We start from the raw sequence: 25,596 nt of genomic DNA, 5'->3' as shown, positions 1-25,596 counted from the left end.
ATTCTCTTATTCCTTTCTTTCCAAACATTCCCAATAATGAAGCTAGGTGTTAGAGCCCAAGCTGCACCGAGCATTTCATTATCTAAGTAATTACTTCTCCATCTAGTTAGGGTGTTGAAGATACACCCTTTGTCCCTGTCACTCCTTTGGAAGATGTTAGCAAAATAATCCCATAAACTAGAGGTAAAGATACAATTATTGAGGAGGTGTTCCATAGTTTCTTCTTGGGCTTCACAGAGCTGGCATCTAGAAGGCCCCAACACACCCCTTTTCCTTATGTTATCCCAAGTCAAAATTCTCTTATGATAGACAAGCCACATGAAGAGTTTAATCTTCATCCAGCCTTGATGCCTCCATAGATTCTGCCATATTCTATCCGGAGCAAGAGAGTCCATCTCGAGGAGTTTGCGTTTAGCCTCCTTAAGATTAAAGGTACCCTCATTATTGTTTCCCCACATCAATTGGTCATGACCCCCTGTTACTAAGATGTTCCTTTGTTTAGTATCCACATGAGAGCCTCAACTTTAGTCTTCAAGGGGTTATCTTTGCCGTAAAACATATTCCTCCACTTTCTCCACTTACTAACATTATTATTTTGGTCCCAAAAATCTTCGACCTGTGATAACCCCATGATATATGTCTCTCTTTTGAGGTCCAGAAATTGCTCATTTAGCAGTATTGGTTCTTGTTGCCATTTATCTTCCCAAAAAAGTGCCAAATCCCCCTCTCTAATTTCCCAAAAGCTATTCTTTTGAACTAAGCCTCTGTTCTCCCAAGCCTTATTGTAGATGTATGAGCCCTTTATATTGTCAGACATCCTTATATGATCGTTACTATCCCAAGTGTTGGCATATTTCTCTGTCCAAATACTAGCCCACTAGGCCTTTGGTTCTTTTACCCATCTCCACCATATAAAATATTTAAATTTTTACTTTGAGAAAAAATTAAATAAGATAATGAAATTAAAATGTTAATTAAAAATAAAATAAATTTTTTAGAGGTTTGAAATGTCATTTTCTAATTTTAGCTAAAACAATAAAAAAGACAGTCATAAAAGAGTACCAACAGATTTCGATAGTTCTTGCAGCTCTTTGGACCAGGACTAAAAATAAGAAGAAATTAAACTATATACATATTTATCAAATAATCTAATACATTATTATACTATATAAATCATGTATATATTTATTATATAGCAAAAAAATTTCACGGAAGTCATTATACAATTATTTTATTAAGCTTATAGGTTCATTTTTTAGGGGAGAGGCTTATTCTAGAGTGTAATATGAGGGGATATGTAAGTTTGTCCGTCTTACCATCCACTTGACATGTGCCCTTTTAAAATAAAAATAAAAATAAATTATGCTTTAAATAGAAAAACAATGTAGGCTATAGTAATAAAAAGTGAATATACTTTAAAGTAATTAGAAGTGAAAAAAATGTGAAATTAAGGTATTTAAACTTTATACTTTTCAAAAATATTTTAACAAAATATTTAAATAAACTATTTGAATATCTATGTTAACTAATCTATGTTGATATCAACTTCATATACATCTATATAGAAAAAAAATTGTTGAAATAAAATATTTTAATGTTGTATATAAAAAAATATTCAATGTAGATTATGAATAAAATATTTTAATACAAATTAATATTGACATATATCTAAAAATATAATAATAATAATAAAAACATTTTAATTTGGGCTAATGTATCCATGTACATGTTATGTAAAATATTTTAATGACAATTATGTATATATTATATATAATTTTAGAAAAATATGTATATATCATTAAAAAAAAAAAAAAATTATAGTTAAAATTTATATTTAGTTTTATATATACTATATATAAATAACATTCAAAAATTCAATTTAAATAATGAAAATTTGCATATTATATTTTATACTCTGAAAATTTCAAAACTTACATGTAAAGAAATTTAATATCTCTAAACCCATATTAAATCTCTATTTAAAATAAATCTATAATAAAAAAATTTATTTATCCCGCCTAAAAGCTACTAAAAATGTGTAAGCCCCTGGACAAAAATCTAGGTAAAAGCAGATGGACAGGCCTTCACGAAAGGCAAATCACATGAAGTTCACCAAGCTCTCGACGAATAGTGGAAGGACCTTCATTAACGAACGGTGCTGGCATTCTTGGAATTTTCAAGGGGCATTATTATAATCAACTTTCGATATCAACACGCCACCGCGAAAAAATATATAGCTTGATAAAACTAAATAATTTTATTATTAAATTAAATAGGTAGATAGAATATTTAATTTTTCATTGGGTTATTATTAAATTAAATAGGTAGATAGAATATTTAATTTTTCATTGGGTTAGGCTGATTTTGTTAATGGATATGTTTATGCCAGTGGGTATACTTAAACCACTGCTGGCTAGTAGGCCGAATGCGATACGTCTCACACCTCATAAAACTCAGAAATATATCACAAATTTCCTGGAACAACAAATTATTAAAAAAAATTAAAAACTTAAAAAACATATATCAATAAAAATATGTGTTATTATTTTAAATAAATAAAAGATTCAATTTCCAAATTTGACAGCCTCGGGGAACCACTAGTCCACAATTTACAATGTCGAACATCATTTTCAGGACATGAGAACATGTATTCATAAATATTTGGCAATAAAACAGACGATTTCCGATAAATCTAGACTGTTACCCGCCTTCCCCTCCGTCGTAAGGGCACAGGAAAGCAGACTTAGGAAAGCAGACGTAGGCTTCCTTGTCCATGTAGTCATTTTCACTTAAATAAAGCGACGTGACCCTGTAAGTTAGCTGCCCATTTTGCCACCATGAAGTCTGCTACAATGTAACGTCAGCATCTTGGATTTCATGTGCAATAGTAATTCATTTATAGCTGTGCAGATGATGTAAGTATATATTTATAGAAAAATGATAGTGAAATTTTTAATTGATGGTGGATTTTTGGAATATTTTAATAATTTGATAGATAGGATTGAGTAAAATAGAGATTAAATAAATTTATTTATTTTTTATATTTAAAAAATATTCTAAAATTTAGGAAAATTCACAAAAATTATTACTAGGGAAAATAATGTAGTTGTTTTCCTAGAGACATTGTATGAAAACTGGCTCCTTATCCTAGGAAATTAAAGCACAGACATTATATTTGAATATGTATTGGTAACTCTAGAGTTTAGATAGTTTTGATGGGTAATTTAGTTGGTTGAAATTTAGATAAGTATTTAGTTTTTTTGTCATGAGGAGCTGGTTCAATTTTCCTTGAGTCTATTTGTCAGAAGGAGCTGGTTCAATTTTTCTTGGGTCTATTTGTCATAAGGAACTGGTTCAATTTTTTTTTGAGTCCAGACCTAGTGGTTGGGGCTGCCTGCTGATGTGGCTTTATAAGAGCTTGTTCAATTCTTCTTTAAGTCCATCAAGATTAGACCTCGTAGCTGGGCCGCCTGATGATGTGGCTTCTTTGGTGGGCCAGCCAGAGGTTATTCCGTGAAAAAAAAAAATCTGTAGAGCTTTGACCAAGTTTCTTACCTCACATGGTCATGACTGGCAACACCATGTTGCTTTGAGTTGGCCCAACATGATTCCAGCTATATCTTTATACATTGTCACGGGATCATGTCACGGGAATATCTTCCCTGCATGGATATAAAACCAAAGTATGTCACGGGAATATCTTGCTTGCAACAGTATAAAACCAAAATATGCTCTATTCATAAAGGCGAGACCTTAATTGTGAAAAATATGTAGGTACTGCACCAGCTTCTGCATCTGAGTACATTCTTCTGGTTGCTTCACGGGATATTTTACTATGTAGATACTGGAGAATAGTTGTTTTTCAGTAATGTAGATCTTTGATCCACGATTTCGATTTGTATGTCTAATGATTCGTTCGTATTTTCTTTTGGCAGTGGACACGGAATCTGATCTATGTGCGGTTGGTCGAAAACACCAGGAATGAAGAAATTCATGGCATTGGGCAGATACCTGCGAAACATGCTGCGCAAGGGACCGACAGAAACATCATCGTACGAAGAATTGAAGATCAGTGAAGAAGAGCACGAGCAAATCAGACGCCACAAAATTGCCCAGAAACTGTTCGGCAAAATCTCGAAGCAGGCAAATCTCCCATGGCGAAAAAGGGGCTTGAGACTGAAAGTCCGCAGGCTTGGTATAAAGATGGGTCTACTGGTTCTTAGCCGATATACAGTGATGAGGTCGTCGGCGAGCCGTGCCCATGCATTTCCTCAAAAGCAAGAACGGTGCTGTCAATTGGGTTGGATCAAGAATTACCTGCTTCCAATTAAACGTCATAAATCGCCTCTGCTACTTGAATAATGGAGCAGTAAGCATGCCCCTTCTATAAATTAATGTATAAATGTATAGTTTCATCATAGTCTATTGATTTTATAAATGGGATCATATCTCACAGAGCTTTTACAATGAGCATTATAAATCAAAGCTCATGCTGAATTTTAACAGAGTGCATCACGTTTACCTGGTTGAATGTATTAAGGTACAAAGGTGACATTATGTATATAATAAATCACTGCTTCTCCATTTCTCTCAAATGGGTTCCCGTCATAATCATCCTTCACATAAGAATATTTTTAGAAGCGGTATGATTACTATTTTTAGTTTTGTTTTTTTAATTAAAAAATTGGCGATGAACGTAAGTTCATCACCAATTCTGCTCTTTAGAGTTTTATTTTTGTTCAAATTTCTGGAGGCGTCACCCATACCTCGTAGTGTAGGAAGATATAAGTAATAAGAGAGTAAGTCCCATCACCAACTCTCCCCTCTAGAGTTTTGGTATTTGGAATCTATTTGCGAGAGTCCCACCTAGATTATAAGTTTTGTTGATTAAATTGTATTTTAATGTATAAATAATTTTAGTTTTTTTGTTAAAGGATTTTTAAGTGTTAGTACACCATTCAACTTTATAAATTATATTAATTCTTACAGAATTCTGAATAAAATTAATTAAAAATATAGAAAACAAAAAAACCAGTTACACTCTACCATTTTTATATCAAAAGAAAGATCTTTGTTGTTAATATTATTAGTATAGATTTATTTTAAAGATCTATTAAGCACGGAGATGGATCAAATCTCTAGATACTTGGTAGATCCTGATTTAAGAAAGATCTATGCTGGTTTCCCCTCATCTCCCACCTCTCTCAACATATTTATTATTTTCCCTTTTTCTTAAAATGTACCTAAAAAAAAGCATGTAAATCATATATCAATTTTTCCTTTACATATTTGAAACACTTATTAATTTTTACTTGGATAAAATTTATCCACACAAAAACATTTCAACTATGGTATAAATTTCCATAATTTATAATCTGAAATACTTAGCAATTTTTACTTGGATAAATTTTATGTCACACAAAAGGATTTTAATTATGATAATTAATTTACATAATTTATATTTCAGAAATATATATATTTTTTACTTTAAGAAAATTTAACTCACTCAAAAACATTTTTATCTTTGATATCTTTTTATTTAATTTATATATCTGCAATCTTAATTATTTTTACCATTCAAACACACACATTTTAACTATAATATTAATTTATGTAATATTTCCATGTGGCATTTTAATTTTGTAAGTATTTTAATTTCATGAACATTTTACACATGATAAGGGTTGATTTTTGTTTAATCTGCTTTACACTTTGGCAAATAATCTTATATAATTTTTTACATTACATGGAAAACTTAATCTAATATTTTTTTGTATAACGAGGTGTAACCAAGTGAGTTTGTTATCTCAATGTAAAGCCCGTCATGGTCATTTCATTGCTATAACTGGTTATATAGTTTAATAAATTTTGAAAAACAAACATACCTTTTTTTGCACATATACTCTTTGGTTAAAAGGATCTTATTGTTTTCTTTTTCTTGAATTTTGTCGATATGTAATTTTCTTTTGTAATTAATCATATTATTGTATATATTTGTATTTTTTATTAAAATTTAATTGAGTCTATTTGTATTATTGTATATATTTATATATTTTTTAAATTTATTTTCGCATTAATTAATTGGCATATTTTTAAGTTTTTATTTTTATTTTTTAAATGTAAAATTAGATTATAGTACACTGGGTTGTAGAACAAATCTACCATTAAAAACAATGTTTAGACCAATGCTGGAAGAAATCAAATTCCATTAGTCTGATGAGACTCAATGTAAAAATTTCAAATTTGAAATAGTGGTCAAATTTAAAGATTTCTGCAATTCCAGTGTCCATTAAGATCATTTTAACCCAAAAAGAAATTATTGACTTGTATAGTTGCAAGTTATTCAAATTCCATCCCTGCCCGTGACTATGAAAAGTTAATGTACACGCAACAGTCGTCGCACAATTGAAAGCCAGCAGAGATCCGTGCTTTACAAAATAAAAATCTGGATGTTAAAGAATCCGATGGATTGGTCGGCGCACTCTTCTTTATTGATATTGGCGATCGATGGAATGAAATCGCTGACCAAAATTTGCCATATACACGAGCATGCCATTGATAATGGTGCTAATGGATGCAGGGAGAGGGTGGATCATATTGAATCATCCATTTATAACAGGGGTAGTGAGTGCATGGGTGGGGTGAATCTTATTGTATCATCCAAACCAGGCAATAAATGATTTATGTGACAGAATTCACAAGGAACTTGACAGCTATGATAGAACTCTGGAAGAACTTAAATATTGGTCCATAGTTGTTGAGTGCAGTGAGTCAAGTGTAAGAACTCGCTAATAATTTGATATCATTATCAATACGAATGGTTAACAGAAATGTGTGTTTGGTAAGTAAAAGGTGTATAGATTCATGATTGGTTGGTTAGTTTCATTAAGTTATCGATTCAAATTTATGGAAAACAGTTAAAGAGGCTAGTTATTAGATGGGAAAAAATTGTTTTACTGGACACTCAGATTAATTAAGTATCTCACACCAATAAACAAATGACCTGATCATTCTTTCATGTTATATTAAATTATATTATAAATATATATATAAAGAGTAGCAAAACATTTTTAAACAAATAACTGGATCATTTCTTTTCATTTTATATATGTATAAAATAGCAAAATATTTTTAATTAAATATTTAATGTTTATCATCACACAGAAAAAGTATGGGAAGTTAAATGATTTTTTTTTTTTTCCTTCTTCCGAAATTTCAATCACTGTGGAATATCTGACCGAAGTTATATACCGGTCTATTCAACTAGTGTGGAATATCCGACGGAACTTACACGTCTATACCGGTCTATTCAACTAGTGTGGAATATCCGACGGAACTTACACGTATATTCTAACAGTATACTGGTCTATTCAACTATTGTTACTGGTCTATTCCATAGTTATCTTATCCTGTTGATTATCTGACAGTTTCCTATAATCTCTTATGTCATAGAATAATTTATTGTTCGATATCAGACCTTGTATCCAATATGAAAATGTGTTGTCCAGTTTCCTACAAATAGTCTACCATTAAGGGCTTTATGGGCCAACAACATTTAATGTGAAACTTCTTTATCATGATCAATTTGACTAAATAAAATAAATATAACCTTAATATTATAATTAATTATAAATTTATTAATTTATAATTAACATATATATTCATATTAATATCTATAATATATTAATATAATATCATATGATTATAGTCTACAAAGTCTTGGATAAAGGGTGATCAGGTGTTTTGTTAAGACACTCATTGATGTGGAGTTACTTGTTCAAATCTCTGCCCAAATAAAATATTGGATATATGACAAGCTTGCAAGAAATATATATATGATTAGAATTATAATATATATGTGTGTGAAGGTCCTAAAATTATATAACTTTAACATAGTTGCTATATATATATATATATATTAGTTACTATAGTTTTTTGAAGATTTTTTTGAAGGTTGTAGGTTTATTTTGAGGTTTATTTTTGAACAAAATTATCACTATTAAATTTGATGATAAAAAATGGCACAAACATTTCTTAAGGAGACCAAAAATATATGAGATAGACATCCAAGGTTTATAAATATGGAAAATGTCATTGCCTTTATAAAAATACCATGACTTAAACTTAAGCCCAAAAGAATTCTAATAAAATCAACTAAAAAGCATTGTACCTTATATCTCGAGAGGTACTGCACCAGCTTCTGCATCTGTGTACATTCTTCTTGTTCCTTCACGGGATATTTTACTATATAGATACTGGAGAATAGTTGTTTTTCAGTAATGTAGATCTTTGATCCACTGTTTCGATTTGCATGTCTAATGAATCGTTCGTATTTTCTTTAGCAGTGGACACTGAATCTGATATATGTGCGATTGGTCGAAAACACCAGGAATGAAGAAATCCATGGCATTGGGCAGATACCTGCGAAACGTACTGCGCAAGGGACCGACCGAAACGTCAACGTACGAGGAATTGAAGATCAGTGAAGAAAAGCACGAGCAAATCAGACGCCACAACAATTCCCAGAAACTGATCAGCAAATTGTCGAAACAGGCAAATCTCCCATGCGAAAATGGGGCTTGAGACTGAAAGTCCGCAGGCTTGGTATAAAGATGGGTCTACTGGTTCTTAGCCGATATACAGTAATGAGGTCATGGACGAGCCGCGCCCATGCATTTCCTCAAAAGCAAGAACGGTGCTGTCAATTGGGTTGGATCAGGTATTATGTGCTTGCAATCAAACGTCATAAATCGTCTCTGCAGCTTGAATAATGGAGAAGTAAACATTGCCCCTTCTATAAATTAATATCGAAATGTATAGTTATCATAGTCCATTGATTTTATAAATGGGATCTCACAGATTTTACAATGAGCATTAAAAATCAAAGCTCATACTGAATTTTAACAGACTGAATCACATTTACCTGGTTGACTGTATTAAGGTACAAAGGTAACATATGTATATAATAAATCACTTCTTAGATATCATTTCCACTTCTTCTTCATTTCTCTCAAATGGGTTCCCGTCATAATCATCTTTCACATAAGAATATTTTTAGGAGCGGTATAATCATTATTTTTAGTTTTGATTTTTGTATGAAAATTTGATGATGAAATTTTTACTTACATTGTAAGTTTTTGTTGATTAAATTGTATTTTAATGTATAAATAAATTTAGTTTTTTGGTTAAATTTTTTTTATCTTTAGTATAGTATTTAAATTTATAAATTATATTAATTCTTACTAAATTTTGAATAAAAATAATTAAAACATATAGAAAACAAAAAAACAGTTACTCTGTCATTTTTTATTTCATAACCTCTTTAACCTCCTTACCTCTTTTTGAGTGTAAGATTTGATCCCTCTTGGTGCTTGATAGATGGATATATGTTGGTTTTCCAAATCTCTATCTGAAGCACTTTTTCTTTTTTTGTAAAAGCGTGGTAAGACTACATCTTCATCATATCCAATTTCTCACCCCAATAAGGGCCATAACACAAGATTTGAACCATTGAACCCAAGACTTCCAATTATGTGAGACTTCATTTCCACAGTCAATGCCAATTGAGCTACCCCAAATGGACACCTATTTGAAACACTTATTAATTTTTACTTGGATAAAATTTACCCCACACACAAACATTTCAACTATGATATAAATTTCCATAATTTATATATCTGAAGTACTTAGCAATTTTTACTTGGATAAATTTTATTTCACACAAAAACATTTTAACTATGGTAATTAATTTACATAATTTATATTTCAGAAATACATATATTTTTTACTTAAAGAAAATTTAACTCACTCACAAATTATTTTATCTTTGATATGGGTTTATTTAATTTATGTATCTGAAATATTAATTATTTTCACCATTCACACACACACATTTTAACTTTTATATTAATTTATTTAATATTTCCATGTGGCATTCTAGTTTTGTAAGTATTCCAATTTCATGAACATTTTACATATGATAAGGGTTGATTTTTGTTTAATCTGCTTTACACTTTGGCAAATAGTCTTATATAATTTTTTATATTACAAGGAAAACTTAATCTAATACTTTTTTGTGTAATGAAGTGTAACCAGGTAAATTTGTTGTCTCAATGTGAAATCAGACTGAATTTATAGATAAATAATGGTCATTTCATAACTATAGGTTATATAATTTAATAAGTTTTGAAAAACAAGGATAGCTTTTCAGCACATATACTCTTTGGTTAAAAACACCTTATTTCTTGAATTTTGTGCATGCATAATTTCTTTTGTGATCCATCATATTATTCTATATATTTGTAATTTTTTTTAAATTTATTTAAATCTTCATATACAATATTGTTCTTTATTTTGCATTAATTAACTGACATATATTTTTAATTTTTTTAATGTAAAATTAAGTGATAATACACAGAGTTATGGAACAAATCTACCATTAAAAATAATGGCTAAACCAATGCCAAAAGAAATCATATTCTATTCAGAACAAAACCAATGCCAAAAGAAATCAAATTCTATCTGTCTAGTGAGACTCAGGGTAAAAAATTCCAATCTGAAATACTTGTCAAATTTAAAGATTTCTGCCATTCCAGTATCAATTAAGATCATTTTAACCCAAAAAAATGCATTGATATGTATAGCTACAAGTTATTCAAATTCCTTTTGGAATGAGCTAATTCCAATTACTCACCATCCAGAATTCAGCATTCAGCAGATGTATTAAATGAAGTTTCTAGAAATGGTTGACAAAATGGGCAAAGCTTCCTGAAGAAGCCACCTCATCGATCTCCAGAAAGATCTCTGTTATGTATAAATACCTGATTAATCAGTGAATGAAAACAAGTTCGAGGTTCAAGTTCCAAAGTGTTTGGTGACTTCTGTGTTTTAATGCATGCTCTCTAATTATTCCATCCCTGTTCCATCCCTGCCCGTGACTGTGAAAAGTTAATGGCCGCGCAACAGTGGTCGCACAATTGAAAGCCAGCAGAGATCCGTGCTTTAACAAATAAAAAACTGGATATTAAAAAATCCAATGGATTGGCCGGATCTCTCTTCTTTATTGATATTGGTGATCGATGGAATGAAATCGCTGACCGAAATTTGCCATATACACGAGCATGCCATTTATAATGGTGCTGATGGATGCAGGGAGAGGGTGGGTAATATTGAATCATCCATTTATAACAGGTGTAGTGAGTGCATGGGTGGGGTGAATCTTAGTGTATCATCCAAACCAGGCAATAAATGATTTATGTGACAGAATTCACAAGGAACTTGACAGCTATGATAGAATTGTGGAAGAACTTAAATATTGGTCCATAGTTGTTAAGTGCATTGAGTCAAGTTGGACTGTGAGGAAGAACTCGCTAGTAATTTGGTATCATTATCAATACGAATGGTTAACAGAAATGTGTGTTTGGTAAGTAAAAGGTGTATATATTCATTATTGGTTATTTATTCAAGTTTACTAAAGATTTTTTGGCGAAGATCATATGATATATTATTTGTGGACGCGTTTCGAACCAACCAATGTGATTCATCGTCAGGACAAGTTTCATTAAGTTATCCATTCAAGTTATCCATTCAAATTTATGGAAAACCGTTAAAAAGCTAGTTATTTGTTTGGGAAAAAATTGTTTTAATGGACACTCAGATTAATTCAGTCTCTCACAGCAATAAAGAAATGACCCGATAATTCTTCCATATTTTATATATATATATAATATGATAAAACATTCCTAATTATATATTTAATGTTTATCAAAATTATTTTTCTCTCAAAAATTTCTAAAATATCTTGAAATATGACACGCATAATAGATTAAAATATATTTTAATATATGACATCCATGAATATGTTAAACAATTAATTTTACTTGGCTGTTAAAGTACTATTATATTTGGGGGCAAATTCAATCTTACGGAAAAAGAGTTGGAAGTTAGATGATTTGTTAATTTTTTCCTCTAAATCCTCAACTATTATCCAATATCCGACGGCATTAATATACCGGTCTATTTGACATTTATCTTATATAAGGGCACTTCTTTTATGGTTGATTATTTTATGGTTTCTTATAATTTCTCCTATGGTCAAATCTGACTTGCGTTTTTTTACTTTTGGATATCCAAGATTGTATCCAGTATGAAAATGTGTTGTTCAATTTCCTACAAATGGTAAATAATTGTTGCATAATGTTTAATTTCACTATTAATGCTTTTGTGTATGTTGATTAATTTGACTAATTGAAAGAAAGAAAAAAAGAAAGAAATTATTCTAACGTCCACGAGGCTAAAAATAGTCTATGGGACACATTTCTTCTTCATTTGCTTGATGTGTTTGGCCCTTTTTCTGTGAAGCTTCACAATAAATGTTCTCAACTTCTCGACAAACCCCTCACTAAATAGATTATCCTAAGAGCTAGATGCCAACATATCTGCATAACTTTTCCTGTTGTCTTTGAAGGCCTCGCATTCTAAAATGAAATGTTTCTCTGTTTCTACTTTTCTAGAAGAACAAAAAATGCATACTCTTTCCTCCCACACTTCTTTTGGCCTTTTCTAGTTCCTTGTTTCACAACGGAGTTGATGAGAATTAGTCCTTAACTGAGCAATAAGAATTTTGGCTCTCTAAGAGATATTGGTCTCTATGTATGTTTTTGGTTGATGACTATGAGTGGGATTAACCACTTCAATATAGTACTTTTTCTTTCTTCCTAGCTCATTATCATAAGTACACTTGTGGAACTTTTCCATAACAAAATCTTTTATCTCTTTGTTGTTTATGAGACATGCGTTCAAGTAAATACTCCATTTACTAAACCATTTGTTATTTTGCTGCATCCAAGTTTTTTTTCCTATTGCACAATCTGTCATTGAAGACAACCTTAGGTCATCTACCCTCTTCCATTTGCTTATTTTTTTTTAAATACCTTATGACTCGCACCATAGTGATCGCTTCAATAGGAGCAGCCCCTGTTTCACTTAACAAGATAGCATAAGGAACTGCACTTTTAATCTTGAATTTGTTTGTAATCAAATGCTTCTGATTTTTTTCAATTTGTCTCCACTGCATGTCGGATGTACTATTGGCCCATAGTTCACAACCATAGAGAATCACTGGAATCATTAGAAACCCAAAAAGAGTTTGAGTGGTTTTCCAGTCTCATAAGTATGCCTCTCTACACCTATTTTGAAAAGCATAAAATGCTTTCTAAGCCCCCAAATTTCTTTTCTTTCTACAACCATCCCAGCTTAGATTTTTGTTGAAGTCAATTCCGAGGTATTTGTAATCCACAACTTCTTCCAGAATGTTTCCTTCAAAGTAGAACTTATGCTGGTTATGTTTTTTTTTCTTAGAGAAAACCACTACTTTCTTTTGTAAATATTGAATTGCATCCCCACACTTCTACAAAAATGCTCAAATAAGTGCTCTTGCAAACCAAGAGCTAATTTAGCAATCAGAATAAGGTCATCTACATACAAAAGAAACGTTATAACAAACTTGCCCAAATAGATACCATCACCCCGTTGTGAATTTAACCACTCCTCAAGCTTGTCGATAAATAAACCAAAAAGGGTAGGAGATAGTGGGCAACATTTCTTGACATCGATATCGCTTCTAAAACTTTCAAAAATGCCTGCTAAAATTCTAATTTTGACTTTCACCTCTTCATACACCCTATGCACACCTACTCTCAAATGTTTAGGAACCCCAAGTTCCTCCATTTTTTGCCAAAGCTTATCCCTAGGAACCGAGTCAAACGCTTTTCTAAAATCAACAAAGCAACAAAAGACTTCCTCCTTTTTATCCCAAACTTCTTCAATGATGTGCCTTAAACTTATACAATGATCAACTGTGGAATGTTTAGGTCTAAAACCTGCTTTCCCTTTAGCACGCTTATCTCTTTCTTCTACCCACTTGCTAATTTGATTTTCTAGCATGCTTCCAAATAGCTTTTCAAACAAAGGGTTTATCATGATGGTCCTATAATTGGAGGGATTATTGACGTCGCCACTCTTTAAAAGAGGTATTGTTAGACTAATTTTCCAATCTGTGGGGAGCCCCTGTTGTACGATGTTGTTGAAAATTTTTGTAATGTGAGGTGCAAGGATCTTTGAGCCCCACTTTAGATATTTTGCTTAGAGTTCAGCTAAGTCTTTTTCTTTTCCAACACCCAACTTCTTGATACCCATCTCTACCTCTTGCACCATGAAGAGTTTAGTATCAGTGTTGACCAAGGGGGGAGGGTCAACCTTGGGATCCTGCTCATCGAATTGTCTTGCATAGTCAAACCATTTAGAAGTTGTAATACTATTTCCAATTTGTATCTTTTTCGGTTGGAGCTCCTTCCAACATAATTTGGGATTATTTTTTCCAAAGAAGATTAGTTCTTCCCTCTTTGAAACCATGAAATTGGCCTTTTTCTTGCTTAATAACTACTTGTAAGCTTTGAGTTTTATGGTATTCTTGTTTGATTCTTTCCACTTTCTCCTTGCCTTTTTTCATTCTTCATCAAACCAAGCATTGACTGGAAAACGATTTGTTTCAGACTTCTTAATTTTTTCTCTTTTGCACTTTGCAAATGCGCATTGAATTAAATGTGCTAATTCATGATTATGATCCTAGATCCATCTTAACTCTAGATCCATAACACTAATATTATAATAAACAGACTAGATCCATCTTAACTCCGGATCTATTAAACGTCTAGAGGGATCAAATCTCTAGAGGTGAAAACCTTTCCTTAAGTTTTGCACTCAAAAAAGAGGTTTGCACCTCAAGAGATTTGATCCCTCTTGGCGCTTGATAGATCCGGAGTTAAGATGGATCTAGGCTGGTTAAATTGATTTTTAAATATGACCAACATTAGATTAAAAAAGTTAAATGTTAAACATTATGTTTACATTTACATTTACTTTTACCTTTACATGTTTACGTTTTTATGTGAGATCTACCCCCATACTAGGCTGTAGAGCACCTCTCGGTGAAAATATAATATTATTAATATATATATTCATATTAATATCTATAATATATTATTATAATATTATATGATTATAATCCATGGGGTCTTAGATAGATGGTGAAATCGTTGGTTCAATTCCCTGCCTCAATCGGGGTGATATATTAGACATGACGAAGTTGTAGTCCTGCCAAGATTACAAAAAAAATTAATATTATTTGAATTATAATAAATATATGTGTGTGTGTGTGTGTGGAGGTCCTAAAGTTATATGACTTTGACATAGTTTATATATATATATATATATATATATATATATATATATATCTATATATATATATATATATATATATATATATATATATATATATATATTAGTTGTGATTGTTTTTTAAGGTTGTAGGCTTATTTTAAAGTTAATTTTTGAACAAAATCATCACTGAAAGTTTGGTGACAAAAAATGTTACTTAACATTCCTTAAGGAGACCATGGATAAGTGGGATCGGCATTTAGGGCTTCTGAGGATGAAAATGTTATTTCCTTTGTATAAAATGCAATGGCTTGAGGCCACAAAGAATTCTAATAAAATCAGTTAAAAAACATTGTAGAGACTGTAGACACGCTGAAGGTAGACATGAATATCATCCATTTCTAAGTTATTTATTATGTGTGTTTGTATTGTAGATTGTTTTTGTAAATGTTTATCTGTATATTGTATTTTAGATTGTATATGTTTGTATTGTAAATTGTATTATCTTTTCATTGTAAATTTATTTTATAATATTCTTTTGGGAGGTGTTTGAACTATGTTGCCTTCTTGATGTGGACTAGAAATATTATCTGATTATTTTCGTTAGGTTCATTTAAGGGGTTAGGTCAAGTTAGGAGTTAATTAATTTATGGGCTTAGGGATAAGGGGTTATTGTTTAAGGATTTAGGGGTTAAGGGCTTATGGACTAGGGTTTTAAGGGCTTAGAAGAATGGGGCTAAGATGTTAGGAGGTTAATGTATATTGTTTAAGGGGTTGATTTGGATCTAAAGGATTTAGAGGTTAATCATGGATTTTTATGGAGCATTATTAATAAGTTTTTAAAGTCTATATGCAAAAGAAAGAATATGACGTTAAAATGATGAATGCAAAATAATATCAATATGTTTTTATTATAGTCATGACTATATTTCTCAAAAAGTGTCTCGCTTCCTACATGTCAAGAAAAGTAACATATTTCTTAGATTTTTTCAACATATTCTTAAATATCTTGATAAATTGCACAAGCATAATCATTGATTGTTGTCTTTGTTTTCCCTATATATTATATTTGTAAATTATTGTTATACGGACGTTTCAATATTTGTTATATATATTAATATGACTTTATTAATTGTAATTGTATAGTATCGCCTCCCTAAGGCATTTCTCAACAAGGAAGAGGTGGTAGTACAAGCGCCTATTCAAGAACATGGAGCGATTAACACTGAGGATCAAGCTAATGATTCTATGGAAGAAGATAATGATGTTGATAACCTAGTTGAAGAAGATGGGACAAATATATTAATCAAGAGACAATTTATAATGTTGGAATGGATGATGATGACAACCAATATGATCATCGTGCTTTTGATTTACCTGTACTTGAGATGGAAACTAAAGATCTCTTATCTCTACTATATTGTTGCTAGTCAATTTAAAGGTGGTGAATGGTTTGTCAAACACGTGTGACACAACTCCTAAGGTATGTAATATATTTTGTGACATTTAGTACTACATACATGATAAAACAATTATTTTTTCCATTATTTTTAATGTTAGTACATATATTTACATCATTTCGTTAATTTCTAATATTTTGATGCAATATGTACCATTACTATTGTTTAGTACAATAACCAATACTATTTTTTTTATGTTGTAGATTATTAGGTGAATTTCAGTTACCATCGTCAAATGTTTTACCTCATATATACTGAGATTCACATGTCATTATGAAAGATATTGGAATGGAGTATCCAGTTATTCATGCATGCCCTAATGATGATATTCTATATTATAAAGAACATGTGTTGAAAGACAAATGCCCAAAATGTGATGAGAGTAGATATCAAACTGATAAAGTAACAAAAAAGGTCCCTCACAAGGTTCTTCATTATATTCCCATAATTACACGTCTGGAACAATTGTTCCGATGTAAAAGCGTAACAAAACTTATGGAATACCACATAAGGAATGGAAGTGAATATGGTGTTCTTTGAATCCCTGTAGATGGATTTGCATTTAGAAATATAGAGGAAAAGTGGCCAAAGTTTAAAAGAGAACGTCGTAAGCTTGGTCTTTCATTATCAACTAACGGTGTCAATCCATTTGGAGAGCCCAAATCTACTTAGTTGGTGTGGCCCGTTTTTGTTGTCAACAATAGCATTCCTCGGTGGAAGTCAATAAATAGGGGGCACATAATGTTGACAATGATTGTTCTAGTTATTAATTTGTTTAGAATAAATTTTTTTTAGCACAATAGCATCTCATTTGTCTTGTTTGTTTCATAATTATGTCCTATATTTTTTTGTTAATTTACTAAGATATGTTCAATTATGCCTTATAATTATGTCTTATAAAGTTTTTTATTTACTCATATATGTAGTAGTTATGTATTGTATGTTAAATCAATTAGGTAAGTACCAGGTCAAAGATATGAATGTATATATTGAGCCTCTTATCAATGAGTTAGTGGAGTTATGGAACAACACCACTATGTATGATATCTCTAGACCAGTAGTTGCACAAAGGGAATTTAAGTTACGTGCAATTCTTGTATGGAAAATTCATGATGCCCCAAGGCTAACACATTTATGTGGTATGTTATAATGTTATCGTGCACTTCAATAATGTTTGATTTTATGAATTTCATTTCAAGTATCTTTTTTAAATAGTTTGACCTTCATTGTACATACTTAAAATAATTGATATAAAAATTATTCTCTCTTACAGATCTTCAAACAAAGGGTAAATTTTCTTCTCAAGTTTGTGATCCTAAGATTAAATCTTGTTGTTCAAGAAGCTTAGTAAAGGAGGTGTTTAATGAGTATATAGACTTCCTTTCTAAGAGCTATAGGTACTGAAATACTGAAAAACATATTTTCAATGGGAAATAAGAGATTGGATTAAGACCAAGGAGAATGACACCTTGTGCATGGAATTTGAAATATAATAGACTCTCTCAAGGTATGGATCAAATTGTCTATGTATCAATATACATTATGTGTTTGGATTATTTTATCTTTTTTTATGGTATTTTATTCATTGTACTAATTGATAGGTTATATTGTTGTTATAATATATTTATATATGATTCATGTTGTAGGTCATGAAGGCATTAATAATAAGGCACTTCCACGAGGAATGAAAAGTTATCTTGAGAAATTCAATAGACTCCCCTACTATGAGCACTTAGAAATTGTTCATTTGTTTGATACAATGCACATCGAGAAAAATGTAACAGAGACCTTATGGTGAATCTTAGATGGAAGGAGAGATAAAGAAAAAATTGTCAAGATTTGTAATGACATTAAGGAGGCCGACCATGCATTTCAAAGTGTGATTCATTCAAATAGCGATGGAGACAGCCAAAATATAAGCACCCTTCCATGGTTATTGATAGAGTAGCAAAGCAAGCATGTTAAAGAGGTTATTGAAAAAAATAATTTTCAACAGGATTTTCTTCAAACATAAAGAATATCCTAACAAAGAAAGGTGAATTAGGTGGGGTAAAAAATCATTATTGGCATACGTTTATTAAGGTAATTATTTTGGTGTATATATATTTTATATATTGGTGAAACACCTTGTTACTTAGTGTTTCTTTCTACTAATTTGGGAAAAATAATGAACGGTCATTATTTTTGTTACAGTATGTTCTACCTTTATCTCTCCCATGAAACCTTGACAAAAATGCCAAACAAATTATATATGATCTTGGCAAATACATGAGGTAAACAAAGATTTATGTGCAAAGTATAATCTTTTCAATAAGTTGTTGTGTCGCATATTTTTCACTGCATGTGTTTTTCTTGTCATTATGTACTATATTATTATTTTTTTTGTTGAAACCTATGATTTATTTTCTTCATGTGTAGATGGTTGGCATCTAAAGAAATCGATAAAGGAGATATAAATTATTGGAGAAAACAAATTCCTCGTCTAATGTGTGAAATGAAAAAGTATCTATGTCCGACATTTTTCAATGCATAAGAACACTACCTCATACACCAAGTTGAGAAGATTGAAAAGTGTGGAATTTTATGCACAAGATCATGTGGATGGCTGAGAGGTACTTGAAATCATTAAAGGCTTTGGTCAAACAAAGAGCACGCTCTGAGGGTCTATGGTAGAGGGATATATGTTATATCAAACCATGGCTTATATTCATCAATATAGTGATGAAATAGGAAAACATATTAATGTATTGGATCGCATTTGGGATGTCAAATCCATGGATGATTTTGAAGGGGAGCGCCTATTAGGGAAAGGTAGAATGAGACATAAGTAGATAGGATATTTATAGCACATTTGACTTATTTTTTTATGTATATCGCACTTATTTAATTTTTAGTATTCCTGCAGAATCCATTATGATGAAGGTATAACATGGTAACTAATATAATATATGTGATCTGTTTTATTTTAATATAGTTGGTCGAGAGTGGGATGCAATACATTTATACATTGCAAACAATAAATATTGGTTGAAGGTATGGATTGAATGAAGTAAACAATCTAATAATAGTAGGTCACCATGGTATGGTGTGTCTTCATTGGTCAAATAATTTCAACATAGTGGAGATACCAATCTTACACAAAAGGAAATTGATTTAGAATATGTTTTAAAATATTATCAAGAAAGCATATTCACTAATACTACTTAGTTTTTTTACAATTATATTGATGTAGCATATGGCATGTTTTTTTCTTAACTTTTAAATTTTGCAAGTATAAATATGCATGCTTAGCAATTGGAAATGCATTTTTTATGTGTTTGATGTATTGCAGTTGAAACACCACAAAAGAATGTGGTGCAATGGCTGTAAATTTCGCATCAAAAGTTTGGATGAAAAGATGAAAACTTTTGATAGTGGGATAACTGCAGTATTTTAAGTTATCAATGTTTCCTCTAGAGGTGACAAACATCTAGAACTCTATGAGAATTGATACTATGGGTATCTGCATGATATACTTGAGTGTGACTTTGAATCCTTCAAAATAGTTATCTTTGATGTCAAATGGTTTAGGCTACGAATCCATGAACATGACCTTGATAGAATTTATATTGAGGATGCTAATGAATTTACCATGGTTGATATAAGGAAACTTGAGCGAGGATCACAAAAATATTTTCTTCCAGGTCAATGTGAACAATTATTTTATGTAGATGTTCCAAGTAAAGCGGGTTGGGCATATGTTGTTAGATATGATCTCAGAGGGAGGCCCATAAAGTATAATGTAGCGAAAGATGATGAAATTGAAGAAGAAGATGATGTAGAGGAGCAGGGGCTTCATGCAGTGTCAAACGAAGATGTTGAAGAAGTTCAAGGAATATATGTTAATTGAGGGAATGTTAATTTGGATGAACTATATGATATCGACACTGTGTCAGATGAAGAGCTTGAAGAAGTTGAACCCAATGTAGAAGATGATGAGCCCCAAAAATGGATAATTATATGGGCTCATTCAACCTCCTAATTCGACTTAATCCACCATTCTCATTAGTTTATTGCATGTTTTTTATTATATTTATGCTAATAGAGTGAATTGGGTTAGTCATTATGCCAACAAGTCTAATGTGTGCTTTGTGTAGTCTTTTTCGTCAATTTGGAGACAAAATCAAAGGTTTTAATGAGCACTTAGTCCTCAATTTGTATAAATAAGAGGGCTTAGGGCCTCATTTCAGTTAGTCACTTTGTAGGTAGAAGTTAGCTAGTTTGTAGTTCGATTTTAGTCAGTAGATTAGCTTTGCATTTCAGTACATTTTCAAGCTTTTCCTTGTGGACAGTTTTTGGAATGTAACTATTCTTTTGATGAATAAAGATGAATCCAGCTTTGCACCAGATCTAAATCTCTCTTAGGAGGCTGTAGATTAGCATTTCAATTCCGCAATTTCAATTCTGCAAGAGTAGATTAGCATTTCAATTCTGCAAGCGTAGATTAGCATTTCATTCCTGCAATTTCATTTGAGCAAAATAGATTATTCCTTTCCTTCTTTCATTTCAATTCCGCATTTTCATTTCAGCAAGATAGTTAGTTGCAGTTCAATCTATTTTAGTTTTGTGGGTACAAGCAAAGAAAAAAGCAAAAATCAACCAAAAAGATTCCTTTCATGCCTTGTAGGAGTAGAGATAAGTCAGAAAAATGTTTGCACAACACCCCCCACTACTTCACACAGCCAACCTTCTCTCTTCTTCAATGACTGTGATTAAGAAGAACCCCTAGGTGGACAACAAGACATATTTGAAGAACCTCAAGGGATAAAGAAGAAGAAAACATTCCTCTGGAGCAAATGGCTACAAGCAGCAATGTTGGGAGCAGAACCTTGTCCAAAAACGAATTTGAAAATCAGATGGAAGATTTCAAGAGTGATATGAGGCAGTTTCTTGCCATGAAATTGGATACCCTGCGATCCAAAGGAAGCAAGAAGAAGCCAAGAGGGCTTTGGCCATCTTTTGTCCCAGGTGCACTAGAAAGCATCCTAGGAATGAATGTCCAATGCACTCCCTAGAAGTGTGTTTCGTCTGTGAAGAATACCATCCTACGAATCAATGCCCTTCCTTGCCTAGACTTAAAGCTGCATATCAGAGAGCCAAAGGAGCCACTGAATCACTCTATTATATGAACCAAAGGAGGCCACATGGACCCATACCCTACCAACAGGGAATGCAAGGGACATTCCAAACCTATTACGACCCCTATCAAGCCACTTCCATGCCTTCTTGGGGTCCCTCTGCTCATCCTTCCTGGTCCACACCCCCTCCTTGGTTGGATCCATCTCCACATTATGCCCAACCAGTTGCTCATTCGTTTCACTCTTATCCTCTACCACAACCTCAGTGGAATGCACCTCATCAGGGGTGGAGGCCCTAGTACAACTCTCCTCCCACTCCTTTGCCTCCACCACCTGCTCAACCGCAACCATTGCCTCCTCCTCCACCAAGGCAGCCCCACATACCTGCCCAACCACAACCCCATCCACATCCATCTCAAATATACACCCCCACTCAACTACCCATACCACCATTTCCAAACCCACACATTGGAATAGCTCAACCCAATTGAAAAGCTGAGGCACAACATGTCCAAATGACTCCTCTTGAGCTCGATGATCTTCACTATAGCTCAGGAAGAGTGTTGCAAAGCAGAGATTATATTGAAGACATTGAAGGACAAAAGGCAAAAGAAGATTCAAAATAGGAGATCAAAGCACCATGGGCTGCACTTGATGAAGAGAAAACATCAGAAGCAGAAATCAAGAAAGCTCCCTCATGGTTACCATCAAACCCTCCATGTAGTCAAGAGAAAAATCAGCACAAAGAGGAAGATGTGAAGGTCATGATAGAAGAAGATATGGAGAATGATCCAGATCAGCAAAAGGACCAAGGATATCAAAGCTATATTGAGACATGGTTCCAAACGGTCACTAAGTTGCAGCAGTACTCTCTTCTTTAGCTATGTTTGATCCCTTCAAAGTCAAATCATTTGGTCTCTAAAATCCGGATAGCTGTCAAAGCATGCATTTCAAGCCTCCACATCATCTTGTCTCTAATCTTGATGTGCACATGGCTCCATTGGAAGTATTGTTATACTTGACAAGAATTTTGTTTTTCAAGTAGGGTAGGGTAGAAAAAAGAGAAAAAAAGAAAAAAGAAAAAATGGAAAAATGGAAATAAGAGGAAAAATCTAAGGTGGAAACCTCCTCGGAGGCGCCTTAGATTGGCTCATTGATTGAAAACCTCCATGAGGCGGTCAATGGGTTGAAAAAAAAAGAAGAAAAAAGAGAAAAGAAAAAGAGAATAAGATCCCTGGGTGAAAACCTCCCTTGGAGGTGCCCAAGGCAGGCAATTAGGGTGAAAACCTCCATGAGGCGCCCTAGTTGTTTTTCAAAAAAAAAAAGAAAAAAGAAAAAAAGAAAAAAAAAGAAAAAAGAAATCAGGAGTAATCTCTGTGAAAAATTGCAGGTTGCAGTGAATACTTTGTAGGAAAATAGGGGCCTGCAAAACAAGGACAGGAGTCCGTACCAGGCTCCAGAACATCCCTTCAGACACTCCCTCCACGGCCACTCACCTCTCCTTGGATTTGGTCACATTCAGGTCAGGATTTGGCTTTCTACAGGAAGTTCCAGGCTTTTCTACAGGAAGTTCGAGGCGTTTCTATAGGAAGTTATGAAACATCCTGTAGAACCTTTGGACGAACCAAATTCAATTTTAAAAGGGAATCTGATGGTTGGAATTTGTTGGTTAGGCCTGCAAGCACCCCTGTTTCCATCCCTCACCTTTCTCCATCACTTTTTCCACCTCATTGTGCTTCTACAGGAAGTTCCTGTAGAAATTAAAGGAGGCTAGAAATGGATTTCAAAAAGATAGTTTGGCGAACATGATAGCTTCCTCAAGGGTTTAGAAGTCCTCCTGCAATCTTCAAACTCCTCCTCCATCATCTCCATGCCTGCATCACAGCCCAAGCTCAGGTTTTCTTTCCATGCAAAAACTTACAGAATGCTTTGAAGAAAAATACATAGAACATAATTTGTTTTTTCCCTAGCTTGAAAACTGTGCATCCATTTGCAAAGCTGTTACAGGGAAGTTGTATAGGGACAATGGAAACATGCCTGAGCAATTTCAGCCAATTCTGGTGCACGGTTTCCAAGAAATTAGCCTCCATCACCTTCAGCCATTTTTGCATTTTCTCCATATCCGTGCATCCGTTAAAACATGTTTCATGGGGAGATGCACATGGGTGATAGTAGCCCACCCAAGCAGTTTCAGCTGATTCTGATGCACGGTTTCCGAGAAATTGATCTCTGTAATCTTCAGCCATTTTCCATTTTTCTCGAAATCTGTGCATCCATTGATCGTAATTTTGCTATGGGAGGTGCATAATGATGATAGGAACATTTTCAACAAGTTTCAGATCGATCTGATCTATCGTTCGGGAGCAATGGTGAAAACAAGTTTATGTCCTGTGGAAAATCAACATCAACAGCTTGAGGGTGCAGATCTGAACGTGGAAGCCAGCTCCTGCAGTGTGGATCCGACCAGAGAATACTTGCACAAGAAAACATCCATGAATCAGCAGCCAAGCCATCATGAAACCACTGAAACAAATGCATGCAACAGCAAAAAGCACCTCACAACAACCATTCGACTTCCAGGTATGTGACTAAAACTTGTTCCTCTATTGCATGAATCTAATTGAAGAACTGCATGAACGAATGGAATTGTGGGATTAAGCCTCGAATCTAGCAAGGTTAACCCGACATTGCCTTCTCTAGCGCTCAGCCGGAAGTCATGTAGTACACGTGGACAGTCGACTCATGTGAAAATTAAAACAACCGGGAGTGTTGGCCATTTAAACCTCAGTGCAATTGATGGCAATGATTACAGGGGGAAGACATACAGTTCATGAACAACACTACCATCTACATGTGGCCACGTACACCTGGCCACTTCACTCCCTCACCACAAGTCACGCAGCAATTACAAAAATGCTCGGCTGACTCTCACCACCCTCTGTTCAACTGCGGTCACAACTGGAGCATGCGTCCACCATGTCCAGATCAGTTAACCAGTGGTCCTCTACAAGATTCCTGCCTGATTTCTCGAGATTTCTGCCATTTTTTAAAAAAATTCTCGCCTATTGGGCTCTACAGGAAGCACAGTTTCATTCTACAGGAAGTCTTCTACAAGAAACGCAGAAAACAACCATGCAGAAAGAAAACCTGGGATTTTTAGCAAATTTCAAGCTCCAAACGAGGTAGGATCGAGGAAACTTCGTTGTGCATGATTTTTTGGTGCAAAATGGTGAATTGAACACGGAATTAAATTAAAAAAATGAGAGGAAAAGTCTGCCTGCACATTGAAAAAAGGTGAAAAGTCTGCTTGCATATTTTCTGAGTTCTACACAGTTCTTTTTTCCCTCTGCATTCGAAGTCTGGCTTCTTCTTTCTCACCTTCTTCTGAAAAGAGAGATGCAACAATAGGAACTAAGCCTATGTGAAAGAATGAATTTGCAAGACTGTCCACTTCCTAGAAAAAAACTAAATGAATTTGCAAGACTGTCCACTTCCTAGAAAAAAACTATGTTATTTGTTCTCTGATCTGTCAAAAAAAAATTGATTTCTTTTCAAAAACTAAGAAGCAAATTCAGGTTGGAAAAGTTTGAAGAGAGGAAAAATTGGAGTTGTTGTTGTGAAAAACATGAAAATTCCAGGAGCAATAACAAGTTTACAAGAGGGGCAATGAGCTATCTTTTTAGAATAAAGCACGGGTTTTTACAAAATTTCTGGCTTCAAGAGAAGAAGAAAACAAACAATTTTATTTGTTGTATGTTTATGCAAAAGAAGCGATGCAATTATAGGAAAGAATGAGGCCTAAA

Source organism: Pinus tabuliformis, chromosome J (genome assembly GCF_031772625.1).
Source record: "Pinus tabuliformis cultivar Carrire ecotype Pingquan chromosome J, CPIR1, whole genome shotgun sequence".
Taxonomy (NCBI): domain Eukaryota; kingdom Viridiplantae; phylum Streptophyta; class Pinopsida; order Pinales; family Pinaceae; genus Pinus; species Pinus tabuliformis.
Note: the sequence above shows the minus strand (reverse complement) of the source record.